The 8450-nt window shown below is 41.8% G+C and overlaps 1 protein-coding gene across 1 annotated transcript in view; it reads left to right on the top strand.

Annotated features, from left to right (window-relative positions):
* Positions 1–3316: 3316 nt before the first annotated feature.
* The window catches only part of LOC118341567 (arf-GAP with Rho-GAP domain, ANK repeat and PH domain-containing protein 1-like), a gene marked incomplete in the record, with an annotated part of 44779 nt that continues 39645 nt past the window's right edge, over positions 3317–8450 (top strand). The window contains 1 exon segment of the mRNA XM_035679865.1: positions 3317–3452.

Below are 8450 nucleotides of genomic sequence, written 5' to 3'. Positions count from 1 at the left end.
ACACACACACACACACTTACTTATATACATACATACATATTTCACACTCACACGTACTGTCTTGCTCCTCTATTTGAGAGATGTATGAATGTATGTAGAGTTTAAAAAATTAAATACAGATTCCTACAAAGGTTTTCAAATTCCACTGGCGATCTGAGTCTTTTTTTATCTGTGTGTGTGTGTATTTTTACATGTGTCAACGCCTTTGCTCGGGTTGATGGCTGATGCTGCCTGCAGGTTTGCATGGTTGTGCTGACACTAAATGAGGTATAAAGAGTCGCTGACCTGATTAACTGGTTGATCTGCTGTCATTCACACATTCTTTTAGATACACACAGATAAACAAAGCCATTTATTATAAAATGCTGCTGCCATGATTAGAAGAGGGAAACACCATGATATTCAACCTATTGGTAAATCGTGTTTCACTGGTCGGAAAGTGTGCATGTGTGCGCAGTGGCCTAGATCAGAATTAGGAATCCCCCAATCTGTTGGCATGGCAACTCTGAGATCGACTCAGCACCAATGAGAGACATTGAGAGATAAGAGCTTGCTTGTCACAGAGCAAGTGACTTATTGCAGGGTGTCCGCCCCTTCCTCCCTATGTAGAATTAGACTAAAGAGCAAGTATACTGGAAATGCACCACATGTACAATTTGTGTCTCCCTGTGGTGGGTTAATTGCATAACATAAACTAACACTCACACTAACATGGCTTTAAGTATTTCTAGAGGCGGCATTGAACATTTTCTATGCATTTCTGTAAGAGGAACATAGCATTGTACTCTATATGTAACGTCATGCCTTCAAATGGTTTTTTCTTCCGCATGTCATCCTCTCTGACGGTTCCCTTTTTACAACATCCGCCTCTGCATAGGAACCACCTAATGAAATATTAATGATGAAGGGAAGAGTATGCGAGAGATGCAAAAAAGGCATGAGGTGTATTGCGACTCCAGCCCTTTTTTTTTTCTTTCCTACAGCTGTCCTTGTATAAAACCATCCATCCATTCTCAGAGTCTTAATGAGGCCTCTCGTTGAGCCATCATCATCATTATATGTGTGTGTGTGTGTGTGTGTGTCAGAGGAGGAAAAGGGCTGCTTGTGCACAAGTGTGTGTGTGAACTGTGTGTCCCAGTGGCATCCCTGTATTGTCTTCCACCCGCCTCCACAGCAGGAGGAGACATATAAGCAGCATGACGGCCGGCTTCCCTGTGTGTGTGTGTTTCTGCATATGTGTCACACTGCCACCCCCACAGCAACCCGGCCCACCAGGGCTGAGATCCTGGGGATGACTCATCACCGCCCCCCCTGCCCCCCCCTCCTCCTCTCCTACTCCCTCTTCCCTGCATCTCTTGTGTTCTCTCCCCTACTCTGTTTCTGCCCCTTTATCATCTGCTCCTCGTCCTTTCCTCGATTTCTCCTCTTCTCCGTTTCCTCTTCCCTTCTCTCATCCATCCTTTCATCCACTTCTCATCCAGGCCTCTCTTCTCCTTTGATCCTCCTCTTTTCTTCAGTACTTTTCCTCTCCTCTTATTCCCCTGGTCTCCCTCTAAACCATTTGTTCTCCTCCATGTATTCCCATTTCGCCTCCTCTACAGCCTTCAGCTTTATTTGCTCTCCTGTTTCTGCTCTTTTCACCTCCCTCTCATTCGCCCTCAACTTTTACTCCTCGTTCTTTCTCTGCCACTCCTCACCTTTTACCACCTGTTTCCTCCATCTGTCACCTTTCATCTCCTCTCCTCCTTCCATCTCCTTTCCCCAAGTTAATCTTTCCGACACAGCCCCCTGATCTTTATCCCAGGTTGGAAGTGAAATGAGTAACACACTGCCAAGTCACTGACGTGTCACAGAGTCAGTGTATTGTTCATCCAGGCTCCTGAAAGCTAAAATATTACCCTTTTACTCACTGAGTCTTTGGGGCAACAGGGCCTCTGACTGTGACATGAGGGAACAGGACTGAATCACATCTCTATGTTACACAAACAGGAGGCGAAATAATAGGCATATTTCCCCTTTAGCTCTCTAAACAACACAATCAGTGAAGGTTTTACAAAGCATAGTGACAAATGTGACCTTTTTTATTCATGCAGACTCACAAGTGGGATATATTTAGTTCCTAAATGTTTTATGTTTGGAGTCTCCTGGTACATCATGATACACGCTGTGGCTGTGATGGATTCCAATTTGGGGTATTACTTTTATTGCATGCCAGCCTCCCTCTCTCTCAGTCGCTTTCATCTCGCTGACTCTCTTCACTCTGAAACTGCAATCAAAGGAACCATCTTTAATAATTTAGGGTCTATTTAGATGCAACATTCTCTTTCTGCTTTAAATGCTGGTTTCCATTTATTATTTGGGCTTTTTTTAAAAAAAACATGATTCTTTTTAAAAATGTCCTCTCCCTTCTGCAGGCTCGGTATCTTGATGGTGAGTGATTGCCCTCTTCTGGTTCCTATGGGAGCTTACAACTAACAATTCAGCCACTTGTCTGAGTCAATAGCTGCTGATCTGAATGCCACATCACTGCCACCTCCATAAAAATATATATCTGTTCAGAATTTTTTCTAGTCACAGTCACAGTGGTGACTAGATAGTTTCCAAGATTATACCTGTTTATACCACCAGGTGGGCTCATGGACTGGACTTGAAGCTATGCAATTAAATAGCGTCTTTTCATTTGACTTATATACTTCTACACTTGTTTGTTTGATTTTGTGATTAAAAGTATGTAAACCATTTCACCCAAAAAAACTTTTTGTATTTATTTCTATTCATTTATTTTATTTTTTACAATACTAGTTAACACCATTCCTCTCCAAGGAATCAAGGAAGGAAAACTAGTGTTGTGTGTGTTTTGTCATGTTGTGTGTGTATCATTGTCAATAGTGAGTAAATAATGACATTTTCATTTTCTGTAGGCTATAATTATTATTTCTGTGACAGTACTTTTAATATTTTGTATTAAATGGACTAGCAATATGTGCGTATTCGTTACAAATACAGTCTCGTGTGAGCTGTAATTCTTCTCAGTGCTTAGTAAGTGGGATAATATCTAGTTAAAGGGCATTTGCATGAAAACAAACTGGGCTCTCTATGGTTTTTCAGTGGTCACATGACGGCCATACGGAAGTTTTTGCAATTTTGCTATCAAGTTAACCACAACTAGCAAGCGAATCACCGGAAACGCATAGCAACACTAGCCCTAAAAATAAAACGCTACATAACTGAACGTATATGTGCGTGTATTTATTTTGAAAGGCACAGTCCGAACTGTTCCGCTCCGTTTCCGTTAACTTAACCCTTGGCTGCCTGTTGCTGTTACTGCTTTTCGTCCGTGTGAAAAATGTTCTCCGCTATTCGGCGTCGCAGTCGTGGCCACTAATTTGTACCTCAAAAACCAAACGGCAGCGTATTTCAGTGAGTTGAACACTTGGGAAGACTTGAAAAGGGTAAGTGAAAGACAAGAATTCAAAACTTTGCTTCCGAGAGAAACTTTTTCCCCCCCAGCAGAGCAGCTGATGAGAGTAAAGTTAACAGCACGAATCCACACAAACACCGGGGTGGTGGTTTCAACTCAACGCTGTTGTCTAGGTTACATTAACGCGCTGACCGTTAGCCGTTATCCAAACACACTGTAGTGAATTAACCGTCAACTGGTGAGTTAACGTTAGGCTCTGCCTTTAACGGTTTACCTATTAATGAAGAGGAGGGAAATAACTTCATTATCGACCCATAATTGGTTAGTGTTAACTTGTTGGACGGTTGTTTTTCTCAGAGGAAACAGGCTGCGTGCGACGGGGCTGTTTATCCCCAGTGGAATTCGTTATTCCTAATCTGGCTTTAAACTGGATTAATTGGCGTTTTTAAACTAAACTCACAGGTGGAGTAATTGGTGCTCGGCTGTCGGAAAAGAGCCTGTCATATGTTTTAGTGCTGGCAGGTGGACTTGTGGCAGGTGGTCGTCCGGGTCAGTCGGTATCAGACAAAGTGCAGGGCTCTTGAAGGTAGGACCCTTTCACATTCACAGCTACAGTACCTGGACAGCACAGTAACCTGATGGTTGTTTTTCAGACGCTTTTTGTGTGTTTGCATTTGTGATTAGAGGTGACAAGGTGTGATCAATAGTGAAACTGTTTGAGTAGCATAGCTATCAGATAACTTATTGAGCTAAGTGGAAACTGATGTTTGTCTTGCCCCCTCTGTAAAGTACAGTCATAGAGGAAGACTTTTTGTTTTGCATGTGGGCTGAAAGCCTTAAAATAGACATTTTTGCATGACTGGCTTGCTCAGTAGACCCTTGAAAGTAGTTAATACATGAATTTGTTGGAAAGTTCAGCGTCCTCGCAGAAGCAGAGCTCCTGAACCGTGAACATTGTGTCTGTTGTGGTTAAATAGATGTTTTTCTGTCCCGCAGTCACAAAGCTTTGCAGTATAAAAGGAGAACCTAAGCAGGACGTAGGACTTGCCCTGTGCAGTCCTCATGTAAAGGCGTTTAAAGCAAGGATGAAACAACCTGTGTGCATTTTGAAAAAGCGGCGTCACTTCCAAGAGCAAGGCTAAATGTGATCCAGTCGGCAGAAATAGCTATCAAACCACAAATACTGACATACTGAATTGATCTGGTCTAAAATTGGAAACTTAATGAATACACCTGTGACAAAAGTGACAACAGTTTTTGTCTTTTAGGTGCTCACTGAGAGCCACATCATGTAGTGTTACAGGATGTTACTTATCACCCCAGAGATGTAAGTATCGCTCTACCCCTCATAGGATTTCTGTCTACCGCTTGAGCCAATTCAAATCCACAGTCTTTGATTATGTGAGGTCTGAATTATTTGATGGTTATCGACATCAGTTTGCAGCCGTAAGCTTTCGTCTGCCTGTCCCTGTCTTTATACATCCCTCTTGTGTCTGCCACGTCTCTGCCTTTTTTTTTACTCCTCCATTTGTTTCCCTACTCCGTCTGTCTCATACACTCACATGATTAGTCGCTGCTGAATCACTCCATAATGAGGTGAGAGGACATCGCTGGTTCAGTGGACACATTGAGGACACCGGGCTAAATGCAGACCCCAGCTGCGCCAGAACTGATAACTGGAGGCTGTGACTGAAATGACATTTTCACAAGGGAAGAGAAAATGCAAATTTCTGATGAATTTGTGCGTCTTGTGAACATGAGATAAGCTTAACTTCGAGAAAGCTTGTTTTTTTGTTTTTTTATTCAAGGAACATAATTGTTGAAAAGGAAACATTAATAAGGTAGAGTTTGGTTTCTTAAACCTTTTCAGTTGTGAGAGCATGAATATGCAGGGAGACGTACCATCAGTTCCCACTCTTGATACACCGAGCTGATGCAGTCTAATACAGCAGCTCTGCAGTGAACCCAGGCTTGGTGGAGGATATCGTTTTCAGTTTTAAAGACGTGCCGATTCAACTTCATGGTAATTTTGGATGATGTACTTTGTGGTGCTGTTGAATTGTATTGTGAAATACTTAGAGGTGTTTAAAAGAGTTTCTCCAACCAACGATATCACTGAAGGTAGACACCTTTCAGTGTGTTTCTGTGTAATTCATCAGCATCTTGTTGGATTTTTTGCTACAATACAGTGTTTTGAAAGCTCGCTTCATGACGTGTATGAGTCAATTCCAAAAACTGAAGGTCAAGCAATAATCATACTTTGATTTCATGACTAGGATTGTGTGAATTGTAGGTCAGTGGGTTAAAACATTAATTATTATGTGTTATATATGTTGCTGCAGTGAGTCAGGGAAGAGGGGAGAAAACATTGCACGGATATTTCAAACCTGTTCTGTTGTAAGTTTGTGGTCTTCACAGTGTGCTTGTGGTGATATCAGCTGACATCCACAGTTGGAGGAAAACATGGTGACAAAACATTGTTGTTCTTTTGTCACAAGCTGATGACTTTGGTCCCGTTAACGCACTCCTGGGTTAAACATGGCCTGTATGCCGGGTTACCACGGCAAGAAGCATCGTCCTGTGAAATGTTGCACCCTGAAGAGTACGAGGCTTGTTCGCTGCAGGACATTGTTCAGATGCATTTCTTTACTGGCAGGACTGAGTCACTCTCCATTTGTAATTGAAAGTGGGCCGAGAGCAGCGGTGCGCCTGGTGGTGGGTATGTGAGTCATGTCCCATGTTTATGAGTGTATTTTTCAGTAATCCTTACAAGGACATCACCTTAGTAGAAATCTGAGGGTCTGTGGAAAATGATTCTGTAGTGGCTACGTAACAAGTTGTCCCAGGGAAGCGAGTCACAGTGCTACCTGCCCAGCACAGTTAGCATGTGGCAGGTGGACGTGTGAATATTTAGCACATTCACTCATCAGGTTGACTGAAAGATGAGTTCAATAAATGCTACTTTGCTCCACGTCTGCTGGATGTGTAATAGTAGAGGCCGATTTAGCAGTCTAGCTCTAGTAAATGGGTAATTATTTGCAAAAGACAGGCCGAATATTATGATAATTAAGTATGTGAGTGTGAGGGTCTGAAATTGTATTGCTTTTAAACAATTAGGCATCAATATAAAGACAGGCAGTGTCGCAGCAGTCAACATGGTGAGCGTTAGAAGCCTATGTACACACTGCAGAGCTGACATTTTTGCATATCTGTGGTGTGACAGCTGCAACACATCTTAAGAGGTTTTGGTTAAAAAAAAGGCGGCGACTGAGCGCCCGGTTAGCTCAGCGGGTAGAGCTGGCGACCCATGTACCTTGTACCATGTAGTCCTTGCTGCAGCGGCCCAGGGTTTGAATCCCACCTGCGTGTCGTCCTCTCTTTCCTGTCTCTCTCCAGCTGTCACTATCAGGTAAAGGTAATAAAGCCCCTCCCCCCCCCGGCTCGTTTCTACTCTGTGCACTTTAATACTCAGAGGAAGCTGTGTGTAACTATATGTTTAATGCACACACTGCAACATACAGAAATGTTCCCAATCAGATGGTGAGTCGATTCATCCTCCGGCAAAACTGTTGTTTATAAAGCTAAAGACTAGTTCCTGCTTTAAATGCCTGTATTATTATTATTATACTCCTGTGCTTGACTTCATGATATTGATGAGTGTGTCGACCACAAAATGTTGCTATATTGATGGTTTGTTCTACCTTTAGTTGTGGTTTTGGCACATATGGAAATATGTCTCCTACGTTTCTACGATGTAGAGAAACTGATGGTGTTGTTGTTGTCCAGTCTGTAGAGTAAAAGAAGACTTTCTCTGTCCTGGTTTTACAATGGTGTTTCTGTTGAAGGTTGTGACTGAAAATGGAGGTTTTGAATTCTCCACATTCCTGGTCTGTTGGTATTTGTCCTACATCATGGTGACCGATTAAAAAAGAAAACCCATTTCCTTTCCCTTGACCCTCAGGAGAAATGGGTTAAAGGAAATTGTACTTGTTTTGGAGTATTTCCCAAGACTTTAAAGTAGGGGGGTTGTGTGAAGCTCTGTAGAAGAGCTGATCATCATCATCATCAGATCATTATCATTCAGCACCCTTCTGTAAATGAATGTTGAGCATTAATTAGACTCGTTTATCCAGAATGTCAGCATGAATTTAAGATGTCATGATAATCCTGACTTCGTATGTCTCAGATCACAATGTATCTAGTGATCTTGAGCAAACAAAAGTCAGATTTCTTGAGATAACGAGACCATTTATGACGAGAGAACAACTCTTGTTTTCTTCAGATCAAGGGCTAACTGGTTTGGTTCGTTTGATCACTTCTAATTTCAGCCTTTAGGATCCCTGCAATGATTGCTGGGGAGGATTCATAAGTGAACAGAGTAGTTACCAGAACCCCCGAGAGTTAATGGAAGCTCATAATTTCCTGGCAGTGTGATGCAATACTGAGAAAATATATCGGGAGCAGATTGAGATTTCTTTTCAGAAACGTTTTCCTGGCTGCTGGCTCATTTTGGTCGGTATGAAAATAATTATTAGCTGGCATTTCATTCCCCCATGCATCGTCCATTATGTTGAACATCTCTAATACACCATGTACGCAGGCTGCTCCTGATCTGTGATACACATTATGAACAGTGAGAGGAAACAACCTTTTGTTTTCTCTTTATACCGGGTTGATTATCTTGTTATCTCGAGATCACAACACTTGTGATCTAGAGAGGATGGCATTTAAAAAGTATAGTTGAGAATTTACAGAACGACACTACAGTGTGATCTGTGTGGTTGTGCTTAGTGGGTATGACATGAGGAACAGTTGTTATTTCACCATTGTTTGTGAAATGCAAAAAGTCCAAATGTTCTTGAATTGAAGTGCAGGAGCATTATAGTCATTGTGATTTCTGCTTACCCCAAAATAAGAGGATCTAAGAAGTCCACTCTCGTTTGATTAGATGTTTCTGTAGCTCTAAATATTATGTTGTATTTATTTATTTATTTATATTTAATATTATATTCATATTTATTTATTTATT

The sequence above is a fragment of the Morone saxatilis genome, unplaced genomic scaffold (assembly GCF_004916995.1).
Source record: "Morone saxatilis isolate NCDOM2014 unplaced genomic scaffold, NCSU_SB_2.0 Contig8, whole genome shotgun sequence".
NCBI classification, from domain to species: domain Eukaryota; kingdom Metazoa; phylum Chordata; class Actinopteri; family Moronidae; genus Morone; species Morone saxatilis.
Note: the sequence above shows the minus strand (reverse complement) of the source record. Positions and strands in the feature narration are given on the sequence as shown.